Here is a 15,255-nt window from a genome sequence, read left to right as displayed (position 1 = left end):
TTTTTTTGGTGTGTCCCAGGTTTATCGAAAATATTACAGCATTGTGGATAAGATTCAAACGGCTTCACATGGTGTTTTGAAATTCATTCCAACTGTGGGCTGAATGACCTGCAGGTTGGACAGACTGCCAAAGTCTAAAAGCTTCAGCATTTCTTTAGTGTCTGGATCCACTTCAATAATCTCCTGGTCCAAGGCTGAGACCTCAGGAACATAATTATCTCTCCATTCTCTCTCCTCTTCCTGCAGCTTGATGGAGATCCCTCTCACAGGGTCCCTCTGAAGCCTCTTCATCAAGTGTGTGACATAGCCCGCGATCTTGTTGCGGAGCTTCTTGCTGGGAATAATGGCGATCTCCTTGCATACGCACTTGTTGGTGTGGAAGTTGTTACCCAGGCGTGTGTAATATTTCTCAATGATGACCTGGGCCGCCTTCTTCACGGTTTTGGTGCGAACGCGCCCCATGTTGGCGGGTCCGTGATAAAAGAGCGGTACGATTTTTTTTCTGATGATGCCTTATACCTGATCCCTTCGACACCTCGTGATGGCACAGGCTGGTGTGCTTCTTCCATGTGGGCTTTGTTGCTTCTGAGTTAGATGGCCGCTTGTTTATCTTCAAGCCTTTAAGACCCCAGACACTATCTCTTTTGATAGCCGGGCACCAACAGCTTTCTTTGCCACATTTGCTTATGCACCTGTTTGTCCTCAGCGATCATATCATGAAGGTGTGCACCCATTGATATGATTTTTTTTGTTCTTTGATGCCTGATAACTGCTCCCTTCGGAACCACATGATCACACAGGCTGGTGTGTTCTTCCATGTGGGCTTTGTTGCTTCTGAGCTAGATGGCTGCTTGTTTATTTTCAAGCTTTTAAGACCCCAGACGCTATATCTTTTGATAGCCAGGCACCATCAGCTTTCTTCACCACATTTGCTTGTTCACCTGCTTTGGCTTCAGCAGTTGTGTTGTGAGGGTGAGCATCATAGAATGCCAATTTAATAGAAGAAAGTATCAATGCACTGAGGGAGTGCTTGAGTAGAGGTCCTTCTGCCACCTTAACACTAAACCTATAAATATAGGCACATAGATCTATTTCCCCATCCTCATATATATATTTGCATATGTACATGTCTTTGTCTAGACCTCTCTAAATGCCCCTTGCCCCCTAGCTCTTTCCTCTATTTCCCTTGACTTTCCTCCTGTCCCACTATCATGCTCCATCCCCACCTGGGTTTCAGCTATACCTCTTCGTTACCTTACCCTTGATCATTCCCTACCAGGCCTGCCACACCCATCTCACCACCAATTTGGATACCTTGTTGTTCCCTTGTCCCTGGGTTTGTTAACACCACTTCCTTACCCCCCCACCTCTCCCTATTCCATATTCTCCCAGAACTGTCGGTCCCATTGTTTTCCTCCAGATAGTTCATCCAGCCTATCTTATTTAGACACACCTGTGGAGATAATAACATGCACAAAAACAAGACAGAGCAAAACCAAGCAACATCAACAAAGACTCTTGTTTCCCATGATAACCATAGGTTATTTGGTTTCTTTATATATTTTAGTATTTTTCTTGGTATAATATTCACATATTATACACTTCCATAGTTAAAGAGCTTCTAAAAAAGAGTTGTATATACATCATCACAATCAGCTCTAATGATTCCTCTTCCTCCTAAATCCATTGAATGCTCTCTAATCCCCTACCCATTTAACCCCTTCCTTATAAATCGGTGCATCAGTTATTGTTTGTATGCTTTCACTCCTTCTGTGCTTCTTAAACTCGTCTAGAACATAGAAAAAGACAGCAAACTCTCAAAATCTTTCTATGAAGCTAGTATAACTCTGATACCTAAAGCGGTTAAGGATTCCACAAGAATTGAGAACTATGACCAATATCCCTAATGAATATTGGTGCAAAAATGCTTAACAAAATACTGGCCAATAGAATACAAAATCATATAAAACGAATAATTCACCATTACCCATTCAGATTCATACCAGGGATGCAGGGATGGTCCAACTTACAAAAGACTATTATTAGTATTATTTATCACATTGCCATGAAAAATTATAAGAACCACATGATAATATCAATAGATGCAGAAAAGCATTCAACAACATCGAGCACCCATTCCTGTTTGAGACACTCAAAAAGATAATAAAAGGAAAATTCCTCAATATCGAACAGCCAAAGTGGTAGTCAATGGAGAAAAGGCAATCAATCCCTCAGAAAAAGGGGACCAGACAAGGACGCCCCTTGTCCCCAGTCTTATTTAACATCGTACTGAAGATCCTAGCTAACAACATAAGGCGAATAAATGACATCAAAGATATTCACCTGGGGAAGGAACAGGTAAACCTATCGTTATTTGCAAAGGATATGATTTTATAAGCCCCAAAAGCTCCACAAGGGAAGTTCTGGAAGTGATAGAGGAATGTGGCCACATGATGGGATATAAGATCAACAAGGAGAAATCTATTGGACTACTATCCACATTGGACAAAGCCAGAGAAGGAGGATAAAAAAGATAGTACCCTGCACAGTAGGAAACACAAATTGGAATATCTAGGGATATACCTGACTTAAAAAAAACCCAAGAGATTTGTACAAGGAAAACTACTGAACACTATTACAAGAAACCAATAGTGACCTCAACAAATGGAAGAATATCCCAGTTCATGGATAAGAAGACTGAACATAGTAAAGATGTCAGTTCTGTCCAAGGCATAATATAATGTTATTGCTACTCCAATACAAATACCATCACCTTTCCTTAAAGAATTGGAAAAAGTGACTACCAACTTCATATAGAGAGGGAAGAAGCTCAGAATTAGCAGATAGCTCCTCAAGAGAAGGACAGAATGGGAGGGCTATCTTTACCTGACTGTCACACATACTATAAAGCCTCAGTGGTCAAAAGAGCATAGTGGAGGTGTAATGACAGATACTCAGACCAATGGAAAAGAACTGAAATCCTAGAAGTAAAATCATCAGCATACAGACAACTGATCTTTGATAAGGGCCCCAAAAATATCAAATGGGAAGCAGATGCCCTCTTCAACAAGTGGTGCTGGAAAAAATGGATATCTACTTGCCAAAAAATGATGCAAGACCCTTACTCCATGCATAATAATAAGCTCAAGGTGGATCACAGATCTTGAGGTAAAACCCCCAAACTGTTAGGGCCATCAATAAGGGAATTGGGTGAAACCTGAGAATTTTGGAGCAGGGAATACATAGGCTATCGGAAATAGGGAAGGATACAAATACAGATGAGGTACAAATTGACAAGTGGGATGTACTGAAGATAAAACACCTGACATCAAAAATATTCACCAAGAGAATAATAAGAGAGCCCACAGACTGGAAAAAACATCTTTAGCAATCACACATCAGACAAAGGTCCCATTACTAATATCTACAATACTCTGCTAGCTTCCAAAAAGAAAAAGAAAAAAAACTAACTGCCCACTGAAGAGTTAGTCAAAGGACCTGAACAGAAGTTTCACAAGTGCAGAAATCCAAGTGGCCAATAAACCTATGAGAAAATGATACTGATCATTAGCAATAATGGAAATGCAAATTAAAACACCATGAGACACCACCTAACACCCTCAAAGATAGCCCAATTCAAAAAATCAGAAAGTAACAAGTGTTGGGGGTGCTGTGATGAGATAGAAACTCTTGTCCAATGCTGTTGGACTTGTCGGTATGTACAGTCACTATGGAAATCGATTTGGCAATATGAAAAACACATGTAAATTAAACTACCATACGATTCAGCAATCCCTCTACTGGGCATATACCCAGAAGAGGCATGGAACAAACCACGGCCAGCCATCTGTGCACCCATGTTTATCATGGTGCAGTTCACAATTGCAAGGAGCTGGAAACAACCCAGATTTCCATCAGTGGGTTAATGGATTAAAAACTGTGATACATACATTCAATGGAGAACATCGCAACATGGGAAGAACTGGAGGAAATTATGCTAAGTGAAGAAAGCAAAACACAAAAGGACAAGTACAACATGAGTCTACTGAGGTAAGCTTAAACATGCAAATCAGAAATAGGGGGAAAGCTGCTGTATATATACATTCCTGGGGTATGATTCAGGTACTTTGGCAGGGATCAGAGCGACCCAATCTAGGGACACCTCTGGCATCCAACCAAAAGGAGGGGGAAAGAAAGAAAAATAAGACGTGGGCAGCAGGGGATGCAGCAGTAACCCACCCAAGGGGGAAGGTGTTGTTTATATCTCCATAAGAGAGGGAGAGAGGGACCAGACCTCAATTTAATGCACCAAGACATGAATGCAACATACAGGCATGAAGCAGAAAACCAATAGAGGTCTGTGGGGCAGGCCCCATTCCCAACTACATGGACCCTCCCCCCCGCCGTCCCCCTAGAAAAATTCACTTCAGAGGACAGCACTGACACTACAGCTTGGGGAGAGGACCATGTCTGATCAGAGCACACAGGAGCAAACGAAGAGGGAAGGAGAGAGAGTGGAACACATCCTGAACCATCAAGCCCTTAGAATGATATTCCTACTTAGAGCAGCCAATACAAAGAGGGGCCCATAGGGATGGTCCCACCATGAGACATGATGTCCCTCACTGACCTAAAGCACTACAGGGGCAACACTGGGGGCACAGTACGGGAATTGTGCCCAATCCGATGCCATCAAACTGGGGTGAAATCCTAAGGGTGTGCAACAGAGCAGCAAGAGGAGCAAAGCAGTAAAGCAAACCGAGGGAATACAAAAAATGGACTTTGGGGCCAGGGTATGGCACCCCATCAGACTGGACTGGAAAACAGTCCTAAAGTTCAACAAAGAGACCTGGAATTATTTATAGACAATTCTTTTTTTGTTGTCATTGGACTTTTTTGTTGTTTTGCTTTTTGTTTTCTTTTGTTGTTTTGTTTTTCTCTGTCTTGTTTTTTTGCTTATTATTATCTCTCCATGTCTATCTAGATAAGATAGGCAGTATAAACAATTGGGAGGAGAAAACACAGGACTGACAGTCTTTTGAAGGAGTGGGTCACTGGAGAGGGGGAAGCGGGAGAAATGAAGTAAGTGTTAACAAACCCAGGGAGAAGGGAACGACAAGTGATCTAAAATCAATGGCTAGGAGGTTGTAGGATGTCTGATAGACCTTGATCAAGGGCAATGTTATCAAGAGGAATTACTGAAACCCGAATTATTGCCGAATATGATAGTGGGGCAAGAGGAAATAGAGGAAAGAACCAGAAGGCAAATGGGCATTTATAGAGGTCTAAGTACAGGCATGTACATATGTAAATATTTTTATATATAATGATAAGGAAATAGATCTATGAACATATATTTATATATTGTGAGAGGTGAAAAACGGCGGCACAGAACAGAGATAGAATTCAGCCAGGAATGTGAAGTTAAGAAAGATTTTATTGAAGCAGGGAAAGAAGTCCCAGGAGGGAAGGGAGAACAGAGAAAGGGACAGGAGCATCTTGAGCTCCTGGGCGGATTCCACGGCCCAGTAAGTTAGATCAGGGATGTCGCACCGGGCAGTGAGGCAGTGGAACATATATAGGGCTTGAGCCAGGGACGTATGTACTGATAAAGGGAAGGAGGCTTTCTGATGCTACAGTTGAAGGGTCTGAGTCAGGATATGTGTGAGTAAATCATCTTGTTTTTCACAGACCCACTTCCTGGAACACTGAAGGACAGGGCTGTACAGACCTGGCCGGGAGAGATGAGATCTTTGGAATGCTGGAGGCAGGGATTGAACAGTCCAGCTCTGGCCTTGAGAGGCAAGGGGAAGGGGCCACACAGTCCAGCAGGCTAGCTTTAGGGAGAGCTGGGGGAAGCAGCTACATGTCTGAACCCGGCCCAAACATTAAGTATTAAGACAGCAAACAGACATTTGGCCTCTATTCAAGTACTTCCCTCAACGCAAGAACACTTTGTTCTATTAACCTGGAATTCCATGAAGCTCAGCTTCCCATCATTATTGCTGAAGATAAAATGGGTGCACAAGCAAATGTGGTGAAGAAAGATATAGCATCTTGGGTCTTAAAGGGGTCTTAGAAGTTTGAAAATAAGCCCTTAATAAAAAGATTAACAAAAAATAAATTTTAAAAATGATGATGGCAGTATATGTACAGATGTGCTTGACACAATGGATGTATGTATGTATGGATTGTGATAAGAGTTGTATTAGCCCCCAATAAAATGATGTATAATTTTTTTTAAAGTTTGAAAATTAACAAGCGGCCATCTAGCTGAGAAGCAATCTATGCCCATGTGGAAGGCACACCAACATGTGTGATCATGAGGTGTCGATGGGATCGAGTATCAGGCATCAAAGATCCAGAACAAAAAATCATAACAATGTGAATCAGTGGAAGGGTGGAGTTGAGACCCAAAGCCCATATGTAGACAATTGGACATCCCCTTACAGAAGGGTCACAAGGAAGAAATGAACCAATCAGGGTGTATTATAGCACCGATGAAACATACAACTTTTCCTCTATTCCTTTAATGCTTCCTCCCCCTCCCCCCCAGTATCATAGCCCCAAATCCAGCTAGACCAGAAGATGTACACGGGTACAGCTAAGAGTTGGAAAAATAGGGAATCCAAGACAGATAAACCCCTCAGAACCAATAATGAGAGTAGTGATACCAGGATGATAAGGGGAAGGTGGGGGGACACAAGGGGAACCAATCAATAGGATCTACATATAGCCCCCTCCCAGTAGGATGGACAACAGAAAAGTGGGTGAAAGAAGACACTGGGTGTAAGACGTGAGAAAATAATTTATAAATGATCAAGGGTTCATGAGGAGGGTGGAAAGAGGGGGGAAATGAGCCAATACCAAGGGCTCAAGTACAAAATGCTGTGAAAGTGATGATGGCAACATATGCACAAATGTGCTTGACATAATAGTTGTATGTATGGATTGTGATAAGAGTTCTATAAGCCCCCAATAAAATGATTAAAAAATAATAATAAAGATTCTAGATCCTATTCTTTCAGATTGATGGGCACCATCTAGTTTTTTGTTTTGTTTGCCGGGTGGGGCTGGGGGTGGGTTTGCCACACTTTGGTTTAGTACCCATATCTTCTGTGATCTCTTCATGAGATTGAGGATCAAGCAATGCCATATTATAAGAACTAATTGTTCTTAGATTGGGGTTAGAATTAAGTGCAAGCCCAAAAGTCATTTATGCATCTATTGATGAAATCCCTTGATGTACATAAGTTTCTTATTTTTAGGTCCCAGTCATCTATTCTGTATTCTGCTGTGTTACCCTGGGTTGACTAGAGAAACAAATCCAGAGACACTCATATATATGTAAGAGAGAACTTTTTATCAAGAAGTAATTATGCATCAATAAGTCCTATATTAACCCATGAATTCTTCAGACTCATGCAGCACATCCAATGATGCTGAATGCAGGAAAATCACAGGCCTGTGGGTGGAAAATCTTGTGAATCCAGTGGTGGTGGAAGCATCTAAAGGACTCTGGCTGCCATCAGACCTGCTACATGTGGCTTGTCAACAGGAAAGTATAGTAGAGAGATTGTCTAGCCTCCAGGGAGGAAGAGATGAAGTCCCAGAATCATCATGAGAAGGCCATGCCCACAAGGAAGAATCACCAGGCTGTGAGCTGATTGACAGGCTACACTCTACCCCTTCATTCTTATTTATCAAGTTGACATAAAATTGTGTAACTACCTTATCTGCTGTATACATGTTTTTTGTTATATTTGATAATGTGTTTATTCCATTTATTAGGACCCCTAAACCTGTTCTCATTTTTCATTGTTGATCTTTAAAGCTCTAGGATTAATATTTACATTTTTAATCCATCTTGTGTTCATTTTAGTATATAGAGTAAAGTGTGAGTCCTGAATCTTCCTTTTGAAAATGGGCTCCCAATTTTGTTAGCACTATTCTTTTTTTTTTTAGGTTAGAAAAGTCATTTATTATTATTAGTTTGTGTGTTATTGTTTGAAGTGAACTTGTTTGTCACAAGACTCCAAGTCCATTTCAGTTTCACTTTCCTCCTTTTTTCTTTAAGCCACCCAGACCACTGGAGGGATTACTATTCTTGAGATCACCATTTATCTGTCAGTTTGTCATACTGTGGTTACTTGTGCATGGTTGTGATGCTGGAGGCTATGTCACTGGTATTTCAAATGCCATCAGGGTCACCAAAAATGAACAGGTTTCAGCAGAGGTTCCAGACTAAGAACAGACTATGAGTTTCCCACTTTGTAGGCTTCTGAAAACCTTATGTCTAGGATAAAAATACTGTCGGATACTGAAAGCCTAATGAATAGAAGCAGAACATTATTAGAGATAATGCCAGAGGATGGACCCCTAGGGTCAGTAGACACTTGAAATATGACTTATGAGGAGCTGCCTTCTCAAACTAGAGTCGACCATGGTGACATAAATAAGAATGAAACTAGGAAAATTGGAAACAGTCAAAATGAAATTGAATGCATAAAGATCAATATCCTAAGCATTAATGAACTGAAATGAACTGGTACTGACCATTATGAATCAGAAAATCATATGGTTTACTATGTTGGGATTTGCACAATCAAGAAAAACAGTGTTACATTCATTGTCAAAAGGGACATTTCAAGGTCTATCTTAAAGAACAATGCTGTCTATGATAGGATTATATTTATCCATATACAAGGAAATCCAATCAATATAGCTATTTTCAAAATTATGGACCAACCATGAAAACTAGTGATGAAGAAATTGAAGAATTCTACCAATGTCTCCCATCAGAAATTGATCAAACATGTAATCAGGATTCATAGATAATTATTGGCAAATGGAATGGAAAACTTGGAAACAAATAGGAAAGAATGGTATCTAGAAAATATATATGGCTTTGGTGATAGAAACAAAGCTGGAGGTTGCATGATAGAATTTTGCAAAACCCATAACTTGTTCATAACAAATACATTTTTAAACAACACAAATGAAAATGATACGCATGAACTTCTCCAGATGCAATACACAGAAATAAAATTGATTACTTCTGTGGTAAGAGACAATGGAGAAGTTCAATAGCAGCAGCTAAGACCAGGCCAGCGGCCTGTGTGATTTATAAAGGATGCTGTGGGCTTTGAAAGACTAGAGTCTAAAGTTACAGTAGTCTATAGCACACAAGCTGGATCACCAAGAGCTATATAGTAATTAGGTCAAAAGTGTCCAATTAAGTTGGCCTCCACTTATGTACTCCCTCAACACAAGAACAATTTGTTCTACTAACACGGCACTCTGTGATGTTCAGTGGGTGCTTAAGCAAAGGTGATGAAAAAGCTGAGGGTACCCGGCTATCAAAAGATATAGTGTCTGGGGTCTTAAAGGCTTGCAGATAAACAAGCAGCCATCTAGCTGAGAAGCAACAAAGTCCACAAGGAAGAAGCACACCAGCCTGTGTGATTATGAGGTGTTGATGGGATCAGGTATCAGGCATCAAAGAACAAAAAAATCATATCATTGTGAATGAGGGGGGGATGGGGAGTGGATATCCAAAGCCCATCTGTACACAACTGGACATCCCTTTACAGAAGGGTCACAGGGAGCAGACAAGCCAGTCAGGGTGCATTATAGTACCGATGAAACATACAACTTTCCTCTAGTTTTTAATGTTTCCTCCACCCCCCACCCCCACTATCATGACCACAATTTTGCCTTACAAATCTAGTTAGACCAGAGCATGTACATGGGTACAGATAAGAGCTGGAAAAACAGGGAATCCAGTATAGATAAACCCCTCAGGACCAATACTGAGAATAACCAAGGAAGGTAAGGGGAAGGTGGGGGTTGAGAGGGGAACTGATCATAATGATCTATCTATAACCCCCTTCCAGGGGAATGGACAACAGAAAAGTGGGTGAAGGGAGACATCGGTCAGTGTAAGACATGAAAAAATAATAATAATTTACAAATGATCAAGGGTTTATGAAGGAGAGAGGGTGGGGGAAGTAGGGGGGAAATGAAAAGCTAATACCAAGGGCTCAAGTAGAAAGAAAATATTTTGAAAATGATGATGGCAACAAATGTATAAATGTGCTTGACACAATGGATGGATGGATTGCGATAAGAGTTGTACGAGCCCCCAATAAAATGATTTTTAAAAAAGAATGGTGATCCTGTTTTCCATGGAGTGTTTCTAGCTTTTCCCAATTGAGCATGTTGTTGACTATTGGTTTCTCATATATGACTTTTTATTATATTGAGGAATCTTCCTTGTATTCCTATTTTGTTGAGTGTTTTGAGCAGAAATTAGTGTTGAATATTGGCAAATGCCTTTCTGCATATATTGATATGATTGTATGGTTCTTATTTCTTGCCTTATTTATGGGGTGAATTACTTTGACTATTTTTTGAATATAGAATCATCCTTGCATCCCTGGAACAAATCATATTTGGTCATGGTGAATTACTTTTTTGATATGCTGCTGTATTCTTTAAAAAATTTTTGCTATATTTTTAAAATACTTTTTCTGCATCTATTTATATGATCATGTAGTTCTCATTCTTTTTTCTGGCTTATGTGGTGAATTATATTCACTGTTTTTCAGATGTTGAACCATCATTGCATCCCTGGAATGAATCACGTTTGTTCATAACCACTGGATCATGATGAGTTATTTGTTTCATTAGATGTATTATATCTTTCCCAGGAATTCAGATCATGAGGCTCTGCGAAGAGTCTCTTGTTCTAATTGGCTGGCAGAGGTGTCCTTTGGAGATGCTTCCAAAGGTCCAGGAGCTTACATTCCCTCTGCCCTTGCAGGGCAACAGCCAGCCATGGCATCACGGTTCCATGCCCAGAGACAAAGCCTCCAGGCCCATGGCCCTCTCCTCTCAGCTGCTTGGCCTACTCTTGATGACCCAAACAATGTCCAGGCCACTACATCCCTGAATTTTTCTTGTTTGGAAGTTTCTTGATGACCTTCTCTATCTCTTCTTTTGTTACAGGTCTGTTAACGTTATCTACACCTATCTGAGTTATTATGGGTAGATGGTGTATTTCTAAATATTTGTCTATTTCCTCTAGGTTATCAAACTTGTTGTCTTTCATAGTTAAGTGTTATTCTTTTTATTTCATTTGGTTCTGTTGTGATGTTAATTTTTTCATCTCTAGTTCTAAATATTTGCATCTTCTGCTTTTCCTTTGTCAAGTTTGCCAGTGGGTTGTCAAATATTTATTTATTGGGTCAATTTTATTAATGCTTTCCTAAAACCAACTTTTTGTCCTGTAGATTTTTTCCATTGTTTTTCTCTTTCCCAGTTAATTTATTTCTACTCTAATCTTTGGGGTTTCTTTTCTTTCATTGTTGGTTGGTTTATATTATTACCTTTGTTCTAGTTGTTGAAGGTGTTGTGCTATGGTGCTCATTCTTTATTTCTCCTCTTTTGATATATCCAAAAGGTATGATATGTTCTCATTTGTTTCAAGAAATTTATTAATTCCATGTTTCAAGGAATTTCTTACTTTTATCCTTTGTTTGAATCCTGATGATAAGTTTCTTTCCTGATAATCTGTTTTTCCTTGAGAGTGTTGTGGTGAAATCTCTTAGTCTTATTTTTGAGTTGTTTGTTTTCAACTCTGTGAACATTTGATTGATGCATTTCAATGGTCTCTTATTGGGTGCATATATGTTTATCAAGGTTATATGTTCTTTGCGTATTTTCCCTTTAATCAATAAGCAGTGTTGATCCTTATGTTATTCATCTTGAAGTCTATTTTATCAGAGACTTTTAATTGCACTACTCCTGGCTATGTATTTATTTATTTTTGGTTGCTGTGGTCTTGGTAGGGTTTTTTTTTCTCCATCCATTGATTTTTTTTTTTCATGATTTTAGAGAATTTTTCTTTCAGCAGTTCTTGGACAATTTTTTCTGTGCTTTTTGCAATTTGTCTCCTCCTACTCTGGAATTCCTATCATGTGAATATTATTCTTCTTGATACTCTGAAACTCAATGCAGTCCAGTCAATTCTGACTCATAGCAACCATATAGGACAGGGTACAATTTCCCCAGTGGATTTCTGAGCCTGTAACTCCTAATTGGAGAAGAAAGGTTCATCTTTGTCCCATGGAGTAGCTGGTGCTTTCAAACTCTTGACCCTGTGCTTAGCAGCCCATCAAATAACTCAGTAGGCAATAAAGACTACTCTTGATACTGTCCCACACAATTGTGAGACTTTCTTTGGATTTTTTAAAATGCATTGCTCTTCTCATAATTTTGTATTTGTGCTAGGCAGGTTTGACTTAAGAAACAAATTCAGTTATATGCATAAATGTATTAGAATGAGCTTTATATCAAGAACCTTTATATATGATGAAAACATCCCAGTCCAGTCCAACTAAAGTCCATAAGTCTCTCTTCAGACTCACACAGCCACAAGCAATAATGCAGAATGTAGGAATATCACAGGTTGGTGGGCGCAGAGTCCCATGTATTCAATGGTGGTGGGCACATCTCCAGGGATGCATTTCTGGCAGCAACCAGGGTCAGCCACAGCACAGTGAAGGCTGAGCGAGAAGGGGCAGTTCCAAGGGCACGCCTTATAAGAAGGTCACGCCCACAGGAGGTACCATCAGACTAACATGATTGACAGGTTGAACACCACCCCACCCTCATCCTGCCCCATACACTTTTATATATCTTTAAGTTGACATGAAATTATGTAACTGCCACGGTATTTTAAAAAATTATCTTCAAGCTTAGTAATTAGTCCCGCCATTGCTTCAATTCTACTATTATGCTCTTTCAATGTATTACCTATTCCTAATATCTTTTTTCCCCTCCAGTTTAATTGTGTTTTACTTTCTTTTCCATTTAGGTTTTTCTGTTTTATTTTGTTATTATTATTATCTTGGTATGTTTTTCTTTATATGAAATTCAAGATATGTGACTCTATATAGTAACTGGATTAATAGTTTCTTTCTTTATTGTTATTATAAAAATTATTTTATTATGTGGTTTTCCCCAACAGTTTTATTGATGCATAATTTATATATCATACAATTCAATCATTCAATCATATCAAGGAGAGTTTTATAATAATTACTATGTCAATTTTAGAGCAGCCCCCCCCCCATTTGCTAAATCAACCTATTTATTTATTTTTGGCTAAATCAACTTTAGGATGATTTGTGCAATCACAATCTGTTCTAGTGCTTCCCCACACCCCACCTTCATTATTTACTCCCCAAATCCCCTTTCTCTCCATATCACCCCCCCCCTGTATTCCCTATATCCCCTTGTATCAGTTATCATTATGCATCCACTCCTCCTGTGCTTCATGCAGGGAGACACAAGAGAAAACAATAAAAAATCAAAATCTCACAAAGTGATAAGGATAAAATCATAATACAAAATTACAAACAATGTGTAAGAGGGAAACACCTCCATCAAGAGTCAAAAAGCCAGGGAAGAAAATTCTGTCATGGAACTAGTAAGAGTTACTTGAATCCAGAACAAATTCAAGTCGCCTCTAGACGGTGGTCAACTAGCCAAGTATTGAGTTTGATCCAGCATAATCAAGATGATAATGGTCTCTGCCTGATAGTAGGGCTGTTCAAGAATCTTGCCTGTACCTAGGGCAGATACGCCAGGGTCTCAGTCTCACTGGATACCCTGCAGACAGGTTTTGGGCTCCCACTGTCCTCATACCCCTCCACATATTGGGTGTTCATAATTTTAACGCTTATGCTTTTCTCTTCACCATATTTAAATTTTGTAATTGTTGTCTTTGATCATTCAGGGTGATCTGCATTTTTCTGGGTGGATTTTGTTGATTCCTTGCTTAGAAGCTGCTTGTTTGAATACAAGCCTTTAAGACCACAGACATTATTTTGATTGATAGCCAGGTACCATCCGCTTTCTTCACACGAAGCTGTCAGACCCTAATCTTCAGTGACCATTTCATGAAGAGCAGGGCCATGATGTAAGAACTGATTGTTAAGTTGGAGCTAGGATTTAGTGTGAGCCCAAAACCCATTCCTGGATTCATGGTTTTTTGTTTTTAATTTGTTGTAACTTGTGAGTTAGCACATAAGTCATATCTTTCCATAGTTCAGTCATATCAAACATAGTTGTCCAATTGCTTCCATAATCAGCCTCCAAACACACTTTTCTTTCCTTGACTTCTTTATATCACCTCCCTCTTTTCTTTCCTTCCCTCTGCCCCCCAAACCCTTGTTATATTTTCTTTCCCAATAGGCTAAATTTCCCTTGGTTTTATTTATCAAAAAATAGAGAAACAACACAGCTTCAAGAAGGTGAGCCCCAATGGTGACACACCTCTGAGATACACCCTAATATAAACAAGCATAAGCGCAATATAACTGAATGGCCATCACAGAATTGCTGAAATAAACATATCTTAATAATGCATACAAGGCACTGATGTAGCAAGAGCTTGTTTGTCCACCCACCATAAGTACATTGCTCTTGGGTACAGCTATCTTCTGCTTGCTAAGACACCATGTGTTTTCCAACTGAAGTCCTCAGGTTACAAGTGTTCTAATATCTTTCAATTTATTTTTACCTGCCATCTTTTATTGGATACATGTTCTCAGGGTAGGGAAGGGCTCTTCCTCAGGGAGAGAGGGCAAGGACAAGTGGTCAGGCCAAGAAAGCAGGTAGAACCCTTGCCCCAGCTTTCTCAGTGGTACTTAGGTGACCCCTTGTGTTTGAGCTCCCTGTAGGAGAGGCAGTAGATGAAAACCACATAGGCTACCAATACCATGGACATGCCAGTGACAATCCCCTTCTTCGTGTTGATGTACTTGACTACCAATCACAACCTTTCCAAAAAGTACTGGCAATGCCCTTCAGGGTGAAATCCAACTTCAGCACCTAGCTGGGCAGGTCAGTGATCTTGATATCCAGGAGGTGGTTCTCTTTTGGGGGTATGACAGAAGCCATCTTTGAATCCTGAGTGTCCCTATTTCTAATACCTTAATATTCATTTTATGCATTTCTATTTGGTGTTTTTGCATAATTTCTAATTTTTTCATTTATTTTGTCAGGTTACTCTGAGTGCTTTTCTGGGTTATCTATACTTTCTTCTACTCTACCCCACCCCACTCCCAGAGCACTCTCAATTATTTTTTCCATCCTAAAAATCATTCTTCTGAATTTATTTTCTGTTAGTTCCAATGCCTATCGTCCTTAGAGAAGTCTTTTGCCTCCATATATTGGTCACTTGTT

At 39.7% G+C, this 15,255-nt stretch overlaps 1 protein-coding gene and 1 pseudogene across 2 annotated transcripts in view; one reads left to right on the top strand and one right to left on the bottom strand.

Annotated features, from left to right (window-relative positions):
- The window catches only part of BMS1 (BMS1 ribosome biogenesis factor), a 108,346-nt gene extending 101,386 nt beyond the window's left edge, over positions 1–6,960 (top strand). For both annotated transcript variants that reach the window (XR_012783995.1, XM_075546785.1), the window contains one exon: positions 247–6,960. The gene's annotated coding sequence lies outside the window, so the exon portion shown is untranslated. The remainder of the gene's footprint in view (positions 1–246) is intronic.
- On the bottom strand, positions 33–462 carry LOC142445191 (small ribosomal subunit protein eS17 pseudogene; annotated as a pseudogene).
- Positions 6,961–15,255: the final 8,295 nt, after the last annotated feature.

This window comes from Tenrec ecaudatus, chromosome 4 (genome assembly GCF_050624435.1).
Source record: "Tenrec ecaudatus isolate mTenEca1 chromosome 4, mTenEca1.hap1, whole genome shotgun sequence".
Classification (NCBI taxonomy): domain Eukaryota; kingdom Metazoa; phylum Chordata; class Mammalia; order Afrosoricida; family Tenrecidae; genus Tenrec; species Tenrec ecaudatus.
The sequence above is the reverse complement of the archived record's forward strand: the minus strand, read 5'-3'. Positions and strand labels throughout refer to the sequence as shown.